Here is a 17,001-nt window from a genome sequence, read left to right as displayed (position 1 = left end):
CTGGCAGGTGGGTATCTGCAGGTTGTGTCTCGGGCTTGCTGATAGGGACCTTACACAAATAATATCTCCTGCCTTCATCAGTCCCTCTGAACCAGCCTGTCAGCTCGGGAGACAGGGAACAAGGCTCAAGCTTGATTGCAAGCCTCCAGCTCCCTGCTGGGGAGCTGAGAGGACAGGAATCAAACCCTGGGGCTGATTTCTAATTGGTAAGATAAGGAGACGTTTTAAATGAGATAGCTGCAATTAGGATGAGAGGCACTACAGAGATCAAGAGAAATGCTCCTTCATAAGAACAAGCTGTTGCTTCTCTCAGGGGGAGCAAGCAGAGGAAGGGTAGCCTGCCTGAAATGGGTTAGCTGCAGCAATTAGGCAGGAGACTCAGCAGACAGAAAGAAATCTCTTCCTTCAAGCTAGTGACTGATTTCAAAGGAATCAGGGCTCGTTGAAAAATAAATTATTGTTATTAATCTGACAGCTTGCTTAGCTTGGTTATTTTGCTCTTTCCTTCATGTTGGGGACATTATTTTTAATTACTTCTATAATTTTCAAGCAGGCATGGAGGAGCATGGGGCTACTGCAATGTTTGAGAAGAATGAGTTAATATTTATGAATCCAGCAGGGAAAGCTAATGGTCAGGTCAGTGGTGCCCATGAGGCAGTGGAGATGTTGGCAGTGACCCCATGTCCTATGGACAGTGACCACCACTGGCTTATTCCTTCCTTTTTCCTTCATCCACAGCTTTTCCCTCAAAAAGCCATCAATAAGCTCTGAAACCAGAAGGGCTGAGAAGTGCTGCTTATCCCTAGAAACAGGGCTAGGAGGACAACTGCAAACTGCTTAGCAGCATCAAATGACAGCTGAGATCAGAGCTGACACCAAAATTCCTGGTAAGCACACCTCCCAAAAGTAGTGACAGAAGGTATCCTGCACTACCACAATGCTCTTATCACAAATCTCACTTCACCTTCTCTATTTTCTTCAGTGCTGATTTTAGTCTTCCATATTTAACACAGTCTGAAGGTTTCTGATATCTATAATTTTCTGGTGCCACTTCAGTTGTGGCACAGTTTAGATGTGACCTGTTCATCCTCAGGAAGCTGGAGATAAAATTTCAAGCATTTGAAGAACACTGCTCGAGCATATGCTGAATGCAGAGCAGCTGATTTTTCCCTAAAAGTTACTTACAAGCAGCACTAATTATCTTATTTTTCTGAAATTTTACGAGTGGCGTCAGTGCTTAAAAAAAACCCCATCAAGGCAGTCTGGAGAATAAGGTTTTTCTGGAAATGTTGAGCAGAGCTCAGAGCTGTAGACGATAAGGTCACAGCAAAAGGGAGCACAGAAACTGAATTTCTTCTGACAGCCCTCCCGGTGCATCAATGCTGAGTATCAGAGAGAAGCAGAGGTTTCCATATCTAAAAATAAATTGAAACAAGAGCATCTTGTGGCCTGCTCAGTGGCATAGAGCAGCAGCAGCTGTGGCACTTCCCTTGGTCTCCCCAAGGCTCCAAGTGGGAGGATTCAGGCCACTGCCTTTCGTACATTGTTTAAATCCAAGCACTCCAAACAAGCAGCCAACAAGTGTTTTGACATGAAAATCTTGCCTTTAGGGCTTCTGCTTTTTCTCATGCAATTTTTTTTCCCACTTTTTTATTTTGTTATCCTTCCTGCCTGCTTGTGCCTTGTGCTGCAGCCACCTTATTAGCACAGCAGAAAAGGAGCCAGAGATAGTCTTGAGTCTCATTTATTTCAGATCAAAGGGAAGAGGAAAACAGGGCAGAACCAGCATTTCCCTGACGGGACAACGGATCCTTGAAAAAAGAAAAGGCCAGGATCAAGCACTTCTTTATGTCACAGGAGTGCAGCAGATAAAAAATGGGTTCACAATGACCCAAATGCCTTGAGCAGAGACCTCTGTCCCTGTGCTGCCCTGGCACTTTGCTGCATCCAGCAGCAGACCTGGCGGCTGCATGGGGTTACCACTGGCAGGTGAGGGGCCACACATTCCCAAAAAACCTGCTGGCACCCTTGCTGCTGTGTTCCAAGGGTCTCTGTGCTCCTCTCAGGGCATGGACCCACATATGTGGGCAGCCCCTTGAGCCACACAAGGGAAAACAGCAATGGATTTTCCTGGTTTTAGATAAAAATTGGTTTGAGAGAAAAAAACATTTTAAGAAATTCTTCACTGTGGTGGTGGTGGTGAGGCACAGGTTTCCAGAGGAGCTGTGCATACCCCATCTCTGGAAATTCTGCAATTTCCCTATCCAGGCTGGACAGGGCTTTGACCAACCTGGTTTAGGGGAAGATGTCCCTGGCAGTGGCAGGCAGAGTGCAACTGGATGGTCTTTGAGGTCCCTTCCAACCCAAACCATTCCATGATTCTGTGATTTTATGGTTCTGTGATTCTGTGATTTAATGTTTCAATGCTTCTTTCATTCCATGGCTTTATGATTTTGGAGGGGGAATTCCAATCCAAGGCCACATTTTAACCAAAATGATGATCAGAGATGGGACTTGACATATCTGCATTATTTTATCTCTGCCCTCAGTATAGTTTGAAGAGGAAGGAAATACATTTTGAAGGAAATCCTAGAAATTAGATTTCAGTAGCTACTAATGTTTGCTGTTTGCTGGGACTTTTTTTTTAACCAATATTGAATATATTGCTGCTGTTTGGTGGATGTCTGTTGACTCTTGATGGTATCAGCAAAGTGCTGAGTAGAGCCTGGGATTTCAAAGCTCTGCACAGTGGTGATTGTTGCTTGTCAGTAAACATCCACCTTCTCCTCCCTTCAGGGGGGCACAACCAGCTTGCTCCAGTAGAAAAATTAGGAGCTAACTAAGCAACTTCAATGCTTGAAAACTGGCTTCCAATGGATATGAAGAATGAAACAGTTTTTTTAAGTTAACTCAGCATCTGGATAAAGCACAGGCCTGTTCCCTGAGTGTTGAGGCTTTATCTGTCTGGCTGCATGGTCCCCAAAAAGTCAGGGCATATATTGCTCTGTTCCTCCAGTTTCCCTCTGAACAAAAAAGAAATAAATCTGATCCTTGTAAAGAATAAGTTGATTAATCATGCTGTCTTGGTGTTTTATCTCTTTACTTGCCACTCTCCCCAAAAGGAATTATGGGACACTGTCAGAGAACGTATTAAAAAAAACATTGGGATTTCTCCTTAAGATATTCTTAGCATTTGTAAAACCAGAACATATGTCATTGTTTATTCAGTTGAAACAGATCTATGATTTCTGGATTTCCTTCCAAACTAAGAGCTGGCACACTGGTCCTAGAAATGCTGGTGAAACCTTGTGCATGAATAGATTTGGGAGTTTTGTTACCTTGCACCAGTGAGAAAATTCTGCTCTGCAGCTCTGTGTTTGTGCTTAGTCCCCTTCCATTGCTTGCAAAAGCCAGAAGAGGAGGCAGAAAGGAGGACTGAGAGCCTCTCCCACCTTTCCAAGGACCATCACTGCCCTGGATCTGCAGCCAGGGAGGCACCCAGAGAGATGGACACCAGGGTGAGGCACACGAGCACCTGATGAGCACGGAACAGACAAACAGGCACGAGGCTGCCTGCCCTGGGACATCCATTGCTCTGGCAACCAGGATGGGTTTTGTTTGAGGAAGAAACCTGAAAAAACAACAAGATGCTGACACAACACCTCTTAAATGTCATCTGTGTAAGGAGGGAAGGGAAGGGAAGGGAAGGGAAGGGAAGGGAAGGGAAGGGAAGGGAAGGGAAGGGAAGGGAAGGGAAGGGAAGGGAAGGGAAGGGAAGGGAAGGGAAGGGAAGGGAAGGGAAGGGAAGGGAAGGGAAGGGAAGGGAAGGGAAGGGAAGGGAAGGGAAGGGAAGGGAAGGGAAGGGAAGGGAAGGGAAGGGAAGGGAAGGGAAGGGAAGGGAAGGGAAGGGAAGGGAAGGGAAGGGAAGGGAAGGGAAGGAGTAACACATGGACAGAGAAGCAGACACACAAGTGTCCCAAAATCCAGAAGGGGAGCTAGATGCCAGGATGACAGCAAGGTCAGAGAATTGCATCAGAGACCATCTCCAACCTACTAAAGCCCACAAATTAATTAGAAAACTATCAGGTGGCTGACACCCTGTTCAACATTTTTTTTTTTTCTGCATTTTCCCCTACGCTCCCTCGAAACCTTTTTTTTTTTTTTTTGTAGCTCCAAGAAAAATATCAGCACAAAAACTTCCACTCAGGAAACAGGGTTAGAATTTTCTTCTCTCTCTTTCTCTCTTTCTCTCTCTCTCATTGGTATTTTGTTCTGAAATTTTCTTCAGGAACTGTTTATTCTGAGAAGTGCAGTGTTCAAATCACTGCCGCGGTCACTTGGAATACTGCAGAGCCATTTGAGCACCCCTCTCATCTCTGAAATCACTTGTGTAGGTGATACATGACACTCTGATAGTGCAAACAAACATCTGCTTCTGTGGGCGTGGGCTTGCTCACCCCAACATGCTCTTGAATCTAATTGGGAATTTCCAGGCATATATTGCTCATGCTCTTTCCAAAATAACTTGTAAGTATAAAGTGTATGAATTAATCATCCTTTTAATCTGGCAAAAGCTGTGCTATATCTGCTCAATCACGAGACATTTATTTCTGTTCTGGGTATTCAGGATGGAATATTTTTGGTTTGGTTGTTGGGTTTGGGTTTTTTTCTCAGAAGTGCTGAGAGGAATTTCCAGCTTAAAGAAGTAAAGCAGTTGACTTTTGCAGCAGAAAAGAGATTTAGCTGCATGGCTGTCAATCCTGCTGTCTGAAGGGAGAGGGTGAACTGAGGCTGTTTGTTTGACTGGGTTTGTCCAGAGCTTCACAGCACGTTGAAGTGCACGTGTGGTATCATGAGCATAGCTCAGAGTCTGGGCACACACACCAGGCAGCCAGCAACATTTCTCTGTCCAGTCTCCTCCTTCCTGTGGCTGAGGATGAGTGTGTGGCCACTCAGGCACCAGCCCAGGTGTTGGGGTGTCACTGACCATTCTGGTCTTGCTGTTGCCCGTGCTTGTCAGAACCCAGGACATCCCTCTGGATGCCCTGGACGGCTCAAAATCCTGTCAGGGGCTTGGAGACCCTGGCAGGAAGCCAAAGACACTTGGGAATTCAATCTCAACCCATGGGAGCAAATTACCAACTTTACATGAAGAATTACAAGTCACAAAAGTTTAAGTAGCATAAAAGTAGTTGTCACAGGGTGAAAGGTGGAATTTTGAAGAATTTGACTATGGGGGTCTAGGGGCACAAGATGGAGGAATTTGGGCATTGTCCTGTTCTTCTCCCTTCTTCTTCCTAGCCTCCATCTTCTTGGTGATGGTGGCACTTTGGGATTGGTTTAGAGTAGAAAGTCACTGTCTAACACAGGTGATAGGTATTGGGACATAACTGTAAATATTGAATACGTAGTTTATAGTATAAAAGACAACACCAGCCCTGGGGGAGGACAGTGTGCCTCAGACTGACGTACAGAACAGACCTCTGCAAGCCAGAAAGAGAATGTTTTAGATAAGAAATAATAAACAGACTTGGGAACGACAGCTGAAGACTTCTGACTCCTTCTTGGACAGCTGGGTTGGGGAAAAGAGACTTTTTAACACACGTTGGGATCACCTTGACCAGAGGAGATCCCGAGAGTGCTGGGCTGTGGAGTGGCTGTGCTGGTACTGATTTGGGCAGGTCATTTCAGACCTGCCCACAGCTCAGAGCACAGTGAAGGCAGCACTGGGTGGGTAGAGATGAGCCATGAAGGGCCACGAGGCACAGACAGTGCTGCCAGAGTGCCCTGGTGCATGGCCATGAGCAGGTGGGCACACCCTCCCAACAGAGTTTCCGAGCACTGGGGGGGGAATGCTTTGGGTTCCTGCTATGGAACTGTGCCCAGGCAGCAGCCAAATTGTCAGAGGGAGGTCCTGCTTTCCTGCCAGTCCAGTGGAGTGACAGAAAATGAGGCCTGGAGGCAAATTTTGGACACTGGGGCAGAGGATCTGCGCATTGCAGAGACTGATGACACAGTTCAAGAGCAGTTCAGCACAACCAGAGCTCAGGACACCTTTCCCTCACAGCTGGCAGGAGTAGCCTCCACAGTCTGAGGGCTCATCTCATTTTCCCAAAGGCTTTGCCAATGCCTATTTCCTCAGGCAAGGATCAAGGAGTAGGAAAATGACTCATGAAGTATGAAGGTGATTGCAGTACTGAACACATAGACAAGGTGAGTTTCACAACCAGCAACACATCAAAAGCCAGCACTACACAGTGCACCAAAACAATAATCTTAGTTCAGAACCCACAGAGGATAAATATCTGGAAGCAATAGGACAAGAGGAAATGGCCTCAGATTGTGCCAGGAAGGGTTTAATTTGAAATTAATTTGGAAATTTCTTCAACAAAGGGGTTGTCAAGTGCTGGAACAGGCTTCCCAGGGCAGTGGTGGGATCACCATTCCTGGGAGGATTAAAAGGGAAAGGTTCTGTGGTGGGCTTTGCAGCACTGGGCTGAGGTTGATGATCTTAGAGGGATTTTCCAATCCAAATGATTCTATGGTTGTAAAGGAAACGTGGCTAAAATTTACTGGGACTGTAACATACATATATCCTCTATAGCTACAACATCTTGAACAGGACCAAGACTTCTGTCAGACCCGTGAGAAGGAGAAAGGATGAGTTACAAAGGAAGAGCTCCACTCACCTGCATGACCCTTCCTGGCAGCTGTGACACAGGAGATTGATTGTTCAATGACTGTATCCTGTAAGAAAAATAAAATAAACTTTTTATTTACTTGATATGGAGAGCAAGATTTTAAGTAGTTCTTGTTACTGAAAATAAGGAATTTTCTGCAATATATAACTTCATCAAAAGTTGCTGTTATTTGGATGGAGGAGAAAGAGACATAGAGATACTGGCAGAGTAGCTGCAGGAGTCTCTAATTAAAATTTATCCCATTTCACTCCTTAGTTGGGAAGGTCATTTAATAATGAAGGTTGTCTTGGCAGCCTCATCAAAGTGGTATATTTAAGCTAAATAGCACAATGTTTTATGTGATATATTCTAGGATATGGTGAACCATAAAATACTAGTCACAAAGTCAAGCCAGATTTTTATGGGAGAAAACCATTAAAAGAGAAGCAGTTGCAAGAAAGTGAAATGTCTACAGCAATTCAAAGAGGAGCTGGTATGGCTTGCCTTCTATATTGATTTTGCTTTCTGCTTAGCAACAGGATCTCATGTGGGTTATATAAAAACACAAAAACAGCCAACAATATGATTCAGGATAACCTTTTCTGGAAATATTGCTGGTATTAATCTTGGATGGAGCTGTTTTACCTTGGTAGATTTGAACAATAAAATACAAACCTGAAGTATCTGATCTACGGGGATCTAACTGGGAGTGCTTGCTTGCATCTAAACAAAGGCTTTGATTTTAATGTGACTAAGTACATCTTTATGTGACATCTGTTCAAACACATCAGGGGCAACTGAAGACAAAGGAAATGGTTTGATGGAAAGCAGCTTAGATAAAAGCAGGCTGTCCATAATACCTTATTTCAGAGAATAGGGCTTGTTAAACGTTCTGTAAAATTCCAAGAAACCCCAAGTATTTCTATTTATGTAGTTCCATTCAGCTCCCCAGCAGTATTATGGTAGGATACCTTTTGTTCTGCACCCAGTCTGGTGGCTTTTGCAGGACTACTGAAACATTTGTGTGAGATGACTGGAGTTTCAAATGCATGTGCTTTGATTTCCCTAACCTTTTGCATCTCTTTTCTGATGATACTCGAGCGACTGTATTCCCCAGAAAGGACATTTTTGCCTGTGGCTAGACACCATCATCTTGGAAGATACTTAATGTTTTCAGCTGTCACTGGAATTAATTTTAGCTTGTTGGGAGATGAATTTTCTTTGCTGACGTGGTCAGCCTTGTTTGTCCTGCAAGGTCCTCCCCAGTCCTGTGGCTCTGTGCTCTGCCTGAATTGTCTTTTCCTAGAGGAAAGGATGACAGTGGACCCAACAGTGGCTGCTGGGGAAATCCCAGCATGTCTTTTCCATACAGGAGGAATACATTTCTGTGATTGTTTGGCATAAAAAAGATGAGTTGGGGAATGCTCTTTAAGACATACACAATTCTTCGTTTGTGGCTTTCCTCAAATACAGGATGAGATTAAAACATCCAGTGTCATGTGAAGCTGCTACTTCTGTAGGTGACAAAGAAGACATTTCTTCAAATAACTGGCAGATACTGTGTGGAATGTAACATTAAAAAAAAAAAAAAATCCAAACCCAAAGGGGTGGGTTCAGGTTACACAGTAAATTCAGAAATGCCCAATGCATGTGTCTAGGGGTAGTTTTCCCACCTGCTTAAAGCATGCAGCACCTCCTTTTGTACCCCACCAGCACTGTTCACTGCTTCTTGGACAGCTCCTGGTTCTGCTTTGCTTGTGGGGGATTTCAGCCCTTTCATGTGGCAGCACAGGATGCTGAGACAGAGAGCTGAGGGAAAGGTCTCGTGTCTCTTTCTGGCTCCCCTGCCTTTCATTGCAAATGTTATAAACCCTGAATCTCAACAGGAACATTACCTTTGTGATAATTTATAGATGACACGTTGCAGTGGGCTGACCCCAGCCAGCATCCAAGCAACTCCCTGCCTTTCACTCCTTCCCTTCTGCTGGGGGATGGGGAGGAAAATGTTCAAAGGGAGGCAAAGAGAGTCGTGGGATGAGATAATGGAGTTTATTAAGCAACACAAAAGCTGCCCATGTAAGCAGAGCAAAATAAAGGATTCATTCAGTAATCCCACTGGCAGGCAGATGTCCAGCTGCTTCCTGAGAAGAAGAGCCTCAGCTTGGTTAATGGCCACTTGCAAAGACAAATGCCATAATCACTAACATCCCATCTTCCTCCTTCTTTCCCCGAGCTTTTATAACATCTGACACTCCTTTCTCCTCACACTTCCTTTCTGCTCCAGCACAAGCCCTTTCCCTGGGCTGCAGCCCCTCAGGTGAGCCCATGCCAGCGTGGGTCCTCTCCATGAGCTCCTGACTGAGAATGAGCCCCTGCACTGGCACCTCTCCCCACACCAAAATATTCCTCACACCAAAATATTCCCCACACCAGAACAAAAGTATTGCCATCACAACACCAAAAAAAGTGGCCAGTTTACAAAGATGATAAAACCCCAGTGCTTGGGCCCCTCACAACACTGCAACAATAAAACATTCCCCACAATTATTACACTCTTCTGGGTGTTTCCTCTGTGAGTTTTGTCCACTAACTCTCCTAATTGCTTGTCTTTATCTGAAATCACTGACCAGATCCTTCCTCTTCCTAACTGGAGGGGAAAAGCAGACCCAAGTGCCATCCTCCTGCTCTTCCTACTGCCCAGGAGGAGGGCAAGACAAAGTGAGATGGTGAAGCCACCTCCACCCAGAAGGGCCACAAGCAAAAATTGCAGGGGCAGGCTCAGGAGGGTTCCCTTCTTCTGTACTTATTGATGGCATGGGCCCCTTCCTCAGCCATGCCCCTCTAATGGGGCTGAATGCTTGGAAAGACATGGCCAATTCCCAAGAGAGTGGTGAGGAGACTTCTCAGAATTCTAAAACCTCTTGGTTTTAGAATTCTCCCTGAGATCAGCCGGGCCAGGGCAGCTCCGTTTGCTGTGGCACAGGACACTTAATCACAGGATCATGCATTTCAGCCCGTGAGGTGGGAAGCACAGGTTTTCCTTCTTATCTTTGCTTCTCACCACCCTACCCTTATTTTCAAGCGGCAATAAATTATTGTCAATTAAATTGAATTAGTTAAATGAAATTAATTTCCCCAAGTCGTATCTGCTTAGCCTGCGACAGTAATTGGCAAGTAGTGATCTCCCTGTCCTTATCTCAACCCATGAGCTGCTGCTGCTGCTTGTTTCTTTCCCAACACCCTTTGGAGAAGGATGAGGGAGAAAGCAGCAGGGTGGAGGCCTGGCAGGCAGTCCTGGCCCTCCCACCACACATGTGAAGATTTGTACCATTATCACTTAATACTCTTTTTATGTAGGGTAGGTTTTTTTTGTAATTTTGGGCTTGTATTCCCTGTGGTGCAGAAGGTTTTTGAAAACCCCCCTAGGAAATCCCCTGGGGAAAGGATTTGGCAGCAGAACAGATGGAGGGCCCAGCACAGCAAGATCCAGGCATTTTTAATGGGATGAGTGTGTGCAGGATATACGGGAATCATACTTGGAATTCCTTTCTGGGTCCGGGAAAAGTCTTTGATGAGGAGAGAGTGGAGACCCAGGGAACCTGGAGGTCCTGGATGAACTTTCTATGGGACAAAATTAGATGGAGGGGGTGCATGACAATGTGTTGTGGAAAACCTCTGAATTCTGTATCATTCTTTAAGGCATTTGCTAAAATGCATACCCTACCCTTAAAAACTGTGTTTGCTTTGGCTGCCACAGCACTGGTAAAAATGCTTCCAACCACATGCATGGCACACAAACAGGAGGACTGGTTTTGTGTGTTTATCAGCTTTGGAAAGGACTGAGTGATTTACTTTTAAATACCATTGTTTTATATCAGCTGAACCTGGACTCAAAGAATGTAAAAAAAAAATATTTTGCAGCTGTCACTGGTACCTCAGTAGCCCAGACTCTTGCACCTTTGAAGCCAGATTGTCATAATTTGATAGAAAGCAGCACATGAGTTGTTAGATAGAGGTAAACAGGCAGCCCTTGAAAGCACCCAAAAGCATCAAAAATCACCCAAAATCATGATGCGTGGCCAAGTGTCACCCAGCAGGGCAGGTTGTGCAGCACAGACATTTGAGATACTCCCCCAAGGAGCAGCAAAACTCAGGCACAGGCCTGGCTTTTCTGCAGCCAGATGCTGCACTGGCCAAACCAACATGGGGATGTTTTAATTTCAGTATAAGGATGGCAAGACTTACTCCTCATTGGGATTATACAAGCCAAGGTTAAGACCTTTAAGCAGTGAAATGATGAGGAAGGGAATTTTATGCTCTATGAAGAAATGAGATCAATTTTGAGCAAGTTTAGGGATGTAGCTGAGTGTTGGGCTTGGCAGTGCTGGGCTGGACTTAAGGGTCTTTTCCCATGTTGGTCAACCTGATCTGTTCTGTGATTCTTTTCTCTTATCTGTGTATATTATAGACCCGATATTGGCTTTGGTAAGGAACACTTAGTTTCTCCCAGTTTTCTTCAGCAAGACAACCCTTTCCTCAACAAGAAAGCTTTCTTGAAATTTTAACCTAAAATAATCATTTATTGTCATTTTTTGTTACCCACTCATTACTTAAAAAAAAAAAAAAAGGGAAAGAGAGAGAAAATGATAAGATATTTTTTAAACGCAGCTTTTTATATAGCTCTGAATGGGGTTTAATCTGTTTTTCCATATATTTTTTCTCTTCTCTCATGTATTCATGCTCTTTGTTCTTTCCGGTCTCTTCTGTTTCATCCTACTTGAAATGGAACATGACGAGGAAGAACACAGCATAAGAGCCATTTAAAATAATTAATCAATGTACTTAGTCTTCTAAAAATACTCATACAAAACCACCCCCTTAAAAAAATAAACATGTAACTAAAACAGTAATTTTGAATTCTCAGAAACGTTCTCAACAAGGCTAAATATTAATTATGCTCTTATTAAAATAAATCAACAGCAGATTTATGAATTTATTCATCCTTCTATAGGGATTTATTGGAGAGCTCGCAAGCAAGGACAATAAAACCATTACCATGAATAAAATATTATTGCGAGTGTAACACGAGTATGAAGAAATTTAAATTTAAATTTAAATTAAAACGTCGGCTTGGCAGATACAGGTGATATAATAATTCCTTAAAATGTTTCCTTTTTTTGCTCACTTCTTTTATCAAGCTTTAAAAAAAAAATTTTATATATATATATATACATATATATATATATATATATATATATATATACATATATATATTTAAACCCCAATAACAATTTTTTTCAATTGCCATCAGGAAAACGCTTGAGTTGGACTTTGTCCTTACCAAATAGAGAGATTATTACCATTTCCCCCAGGGCATACACCTCTCCTACAACCCCACCTATGCATTTTCCCAGGGCTTTTTGCTCGGGTTGGCTTCAGCCAGCAGAGCAAACAGAGCCACCCCGGTGGCCACAAGCTGCTTCCTGCTGGCCCCGGGTGGCTCCCGGTGTCATTAGGGCCGCTGTTTTAACCACGTGTATGGCCGGGAGGGCATGTTTGTGTTTCATTTGTACAGACACGAATAGCTCCTTCCCAGGGCTCGTCTGCTGTAAAGCTGGAAATGTGTCATGCGCTATTACCCAGGCAAATGTAATGCCCCCAGAATAAATATGCCCCGCGAGCTCGCAGGCTGTAATTGATGGAAAAACAGGTGTTCCCCCTTATCCTCTGTGATTGCCTGCACATATGGCCTCTTTTACGCCGTCCTCCAATTGCTTTGCAGTGCTGGCTCCTGCAGAAAAAGAAATAGTGTTGCTGCAAAAGAGGGGGTTTCAAGAGTGTCCTTCGGTCCACGGCCAAATTAAATAAAAGCAGCACAGCCCTTTTTAGTATTTAACTAATTAAGCTGCAGCAGCCACCACAAGCACTTCAGGCGTCAAGCTGCATTTCCAGCTACTCGTGTTTTAAAGTGTGGTGCTCTGACTTTGCAAATTAAAGCCACATATAATACAAATTCCCATTTGAATGGTGTTAACATCCTCAAATTGGACCGTTCAAATAGAAACAGTGAGATAGTATCAACTCCTGGTTGGTTTTATACTTTACAGCCTGAAGTTTTGTGTTGAAAAAAAACCCCAACATTTATCTCCCAACAGCTGTGTAAGACCTACTGGCCTTGCAGCATTAAAACCAGGAAGATTTCGGAATGAGGCACAGGCAGAAATGTCAATGGTCCCTTTACATAACAGGTTTTCAACAAGATTTTGTTCTCCTGGGTGACTGCACTTGTAGGAAAAATAAAAAAGGAAAGGTGGCTGAACAGCTGGAGGGCCACCCTTAAGAGGTGAAGGCTGGTGATACCCAGCAGCCAAAATACTTATTCCAGGACTGGGCTGAATGTTGGTCCCTGTGCTTTGATCTTTTGATCTGCTCCCCCCAGCATGTGTCTCTGTCTCTGCATCACTCCTCCTGTCTTGCAGAGGACAGGAGAAGTCTCTGCTTTGATTGTCTGTGGTGGTAGAAGATTCCCAGAGTCAAGACCTGGTCTGATCTCTCTCTGCCAACCCAGCAGTGTGTGCAGGGACCCAGTAACATGTTTGGAATATGCTCCTCCTGCTCCCTAAACATACCTCTTTTTGTTTCTCACAAAGAGGGTTTGATGTTTACCTGACAAGAACTACCAGTACTTTAACCCAAATTCAGCTTACATGTTGAAAGCAAGCTCTGTGGGTAGAAAAAAAATATCCTTGGCTTGATCTTACAAAATCAAATGGGCTTATCAAGATATGACATCAGAGATGAATCTGTCTGGCTTTTACACTGTCACTGATCTAAAAGAAAATGTCATTACATAATACCTTTCTTCATCCAAAACATACTTGCAGCAAAACAAGATGATAAAACAGTGGCATCCTCGTGAACCCTTTTGATTTTCCTGCAGATAAACAGAGTGCTTCTGCCTGCCTTTGGTTTTCCTTATGTCCTGCTCCTGTTTATCTCTGCTCTTTCATTAATTGCCTCAGCAAGAAGACAGTCCCTCTTCTCCTACGAGATACACGAAGAAGAAGAAGAAGAAGAAGAAGAAGAAGAAGAAGAAGAAGAAGAAGAAGAAGAAGAAGAAGAAGAAGAAGAAGAAGAAGAAGAAGAAGAAGAGGAAGAAGAGGAAGGAGAAGAAGAAGAGATGCATCTTTCTCACTTTATCCCTTCCTGGGGTACTCAATTCACAGCTTGCAGAGTTTCATGCCTGTGCTTCCCACCCTGTAACAGATAAATTTCACAGAGCTCTGGCCACTATTCGGAGGTGCTGAAGCTCCTGAACTCCTCCAGCTTTCCCCACTGCACACTTCTGGCTGAGGGGGTGGGTCTGTTGGACGTCAGTGTGGATGTGGTGAAGGCACAGGGTACCAGCTGCAGAGAGTGATGCCCACACCAGGAACAGATGTCTGGAGAGATGCCGTGGCAGCCAGCAGAGAGCTGGGCTCGAGATTATGGCCTTGAGTTTTGAATAAGGATTACTAGGTTTAAATAAGTCGTGTCTTCTATCAGGCAAGGAAATAGGGTGTTGTGTGTAAGTGCCTGGCTTTTGAAAACCAGCCTGTCTCCCTATTTCATGGACAAGTCTTTGAAGGATCAGACGTGGGTACAAAAACACAGCTACAACCTCAAATACTTGCATGCCTTTTGACAATAAGGGAGAAAAACACACTCAGGTAAACTCCCGGCCCTTGTAACTTAGGATTTCACCCTCAGTGTTACATGCTGTATTGGTAGATGTCTTACCTATGTGCAAGGAATATTTAGCACTAGGTCTACAAGGGTATATTTCTGCTTGGAGAATGTAAAGATTCCCATTGGAAAAAACCTCTGTACCAGGTCCTTTTTGGGATGTGGATCCCTTGGAAGCAGGTCTGCCTTGAATTCCTGAAGTTATAAAGATGAAATAATATTTTAATAACTAGCCTTATTTCAGATCTTACACTTGGGAAGAATACCACTGGGTGCAGTAGGGACTAAATAATTATTTCACTGATAAACAACAAGCCTAAATTGTTTATGAAGCATAAAACAATTATCTTTGACTCCACCTGATGCTGCTGAGCAAGCTGTTCCTATTTATTGTGCTATTATTAGATGGGAATTTAGTGCATTGGACAGCATCTTTCCTGAATGGATGACACAACCAAGTCCATGTAGCACAGACTCATTCTCCAGCACAATTCAGAGCTCTGTACACAGCCCATCATCCTGCATGGAAGGATTTCTTAGAAACCAAACACAACTGAATGAATTCATCACTTAGAAAAGAGTGCCTAGACTTTCAAAACACTCCTGTGGATGTAGATGTTCTGACTGCTACTTAAAGACTTGAGGATATAAATTGTCATTATATCTACATACAACTCTGATTTCATTTCTGTTTGGAGACAATATTTCTTAACACAAAATGCAATAAAAAAGCCATGACAGCTTGCAACGTCAGTGATGAGAAATGAGAGGTAAAAAAGCAGTTTGTGTTTTGAGTAGAACACTGGTGGTAACACTCATACAGGAAAAACCCACATGGAATCAGAAATTGCTTGGTGAGGTGGCCACATTTAAATAAAGCCTCAGAAACAATTCTAAAAATGGAACAGAGGGATCTTTAAGGCATCTGTCCAGGAAAGTGAAGAAAACATATTTTTGGCAGTGAACACTGCTAAAATCATGCAGAGAATAAAATGAATTAAAATGAGCAGGAACCACGTGCCCTGCTTGCTGCCTGGGCTTTGGTGAACCTTGACCTGTTGTTACACCATGTTGCAGAGAGCAAACGTGGGTGAACAACAGGATGGTGTTCCAGTGCCATTTTATCAGTGTTCTATTCTATATCAATATTTATTGACATTCTCTTGGCATTTCTAGTGTACTTACTACACACTCACCCTTTACCCCTCTCGTGGATCCGTTCATATCCCTGTTATTTGAGGCTCCTACTCTCACAGCTGGCAGAGCAGTGGCAGTGATTACAGTCCCCTGATCCCTGTGGGTCCATGGAGATGCCCAGAAGCACATCCACTCTCATGGTGATGTCTGGGAATGAGATGTCAGACACTGAAGCAATGATATTTTAAAATATTTTCCTCTCCTCATTGTTTCATATTTATGTTTTTGGTTATTTTCCCATTTCAGAAGCCAGTGAAGAGCAAGGCAGGCATATCTGTCACTCCATAATAAATGGAAGGAAGCACAGTGTTGAAGCACAAATCCAAAACCAGCCTGCTAAAATTTACAGTCAAAAAGTCAGAAGAATCAAGAAATGAAATACAGTGCACCATAAAGTGAAGATGCTAAAAGGTTCGGTTTCAGAGGAAAAGGGCATTTAGAGAACACCAGGAAAGTTTTAGAAGCATTTTCTAGCACTTGAAAAGAGAGTGAAAAGGTAGAGGGAATGTTAAATAAAACTGGAGGGGCTGGGGAAATGCAAATGCAACACGAAAATGTGCAAATAAGTGTTTAACAAATTGAAATAATTGCTGAAAAAGTACAACGTGCAGACCACCGGATGCGATTGATAGAATAAAAGTTGAAACTATTTTCAAACGAGAAATTGTACAGAATTAATAACCGTATTTGACAATAAACATATTTGCCCCCATCTCCAGGGTGGGCAGGGTGCACGTAAAGGCAGCACCTCTGTGGTGTGTCACAGGTGTCGGGGGACAATGCGCCGAAATCCTGCTGTGCCGCCCGCTGGGCTGGAAGCCCAGCTGAACAAAAAAAAAAAAAGCTAAATTAGCTAAAAAAGCCAAAGCTCTCGCAGGGGGCAGAAAACCCACCAGCCACGGGATGGGAGCGGGCGGGCTCCGCGCTCCTGCCTCGCCTCGCCTCGGGCTGGGTCTCGCCTCTCACCCAAAAGAATGGGAACCATCGCTCACCGACCCTCGGGGACCCCACCCCGCATCCCCCGTCCCGCCGAGCCGCTGCCACCCCCGCCGTCCCCTTCCCCGTCCCCCCGGGGCCCGCCGGGCTTCGCCCCCGCGCCCCCCGCCTCCATCCCGCTCGCTTCCGCGCTCCCCCCTCCCGGGAATCACCTCCCCCCGGCTCGGGGGCCAGGTACACTTGACGTCAGGATGGCTGTCGTCGTTTTGACGTGTAAACACTCATTTCCATTCCGGCTCCGGAGGGTCTGTGAGCCTCGGGCAGCGGCGCCGGCAGGCAGGCAGGCAGGGCTCCGCTCCGCGCTACCGCGCAGCAACGCCGCGCCGCATCCCGCCCGCATCCCGCCCGCATCCCGCCCCGCATCCCGCCCGCATCCCGCCCCGCATCCCGCCCGCGTCCCTCC

The 17,001-nt window shown here is 44.6% G+C and overlaps 1 long non-coding RNA gene across 2 annotated transcripts in view; it reads right to left on the bottom strand.

Annotated features, from left to right (window-relative positions):
• LOC135291508 (uncharacterized) overlaps window positions 1-16,889 on the bottom strand; it is a 28,289-nt gene extending 11,400 nt beyond the window's left edge. The window contains exons 1-3 of one of the 2 annotated variants that reach the window (XR_010354320.1): window positions 16,751-16,889; window positions 15,602-15,749; window positions 6,690-6,747 (exon numbers count right to left, since the gene is read on the bottom strand). This is a non-coding gene — a long non-coding RNA (uncharacterized LOC135291508). Of the gene's footprint in view, window positions 1-6,689; window positions 6,748-11,161; window positions 12,472-15,601; window positions 15,750-16,750 lie in introns of those variants that run through there. The other variant, XR_010354319.1, reaches the window with a different exon arrangement.
• Window positions 16,890-17,001: the final 112 nt, after the last annotated feature.

This window comes from Passer domesticus, chromosome Z (genome assembly GCF_036417665.1).
Source record: "Passer domesticus isolate bPasDom1 chromosome Z, bPasDom1.hap1, whole genome shotgun sequence".
Lineage (NCBI taxonomy): Eukaryota > Metazoa > Chordata > Aves > Passeriformes > Passeridae > Passer > Passer domesticus.
This window is presented reverse-complemented; position numbering and strand designations above follow the sequence as displayed.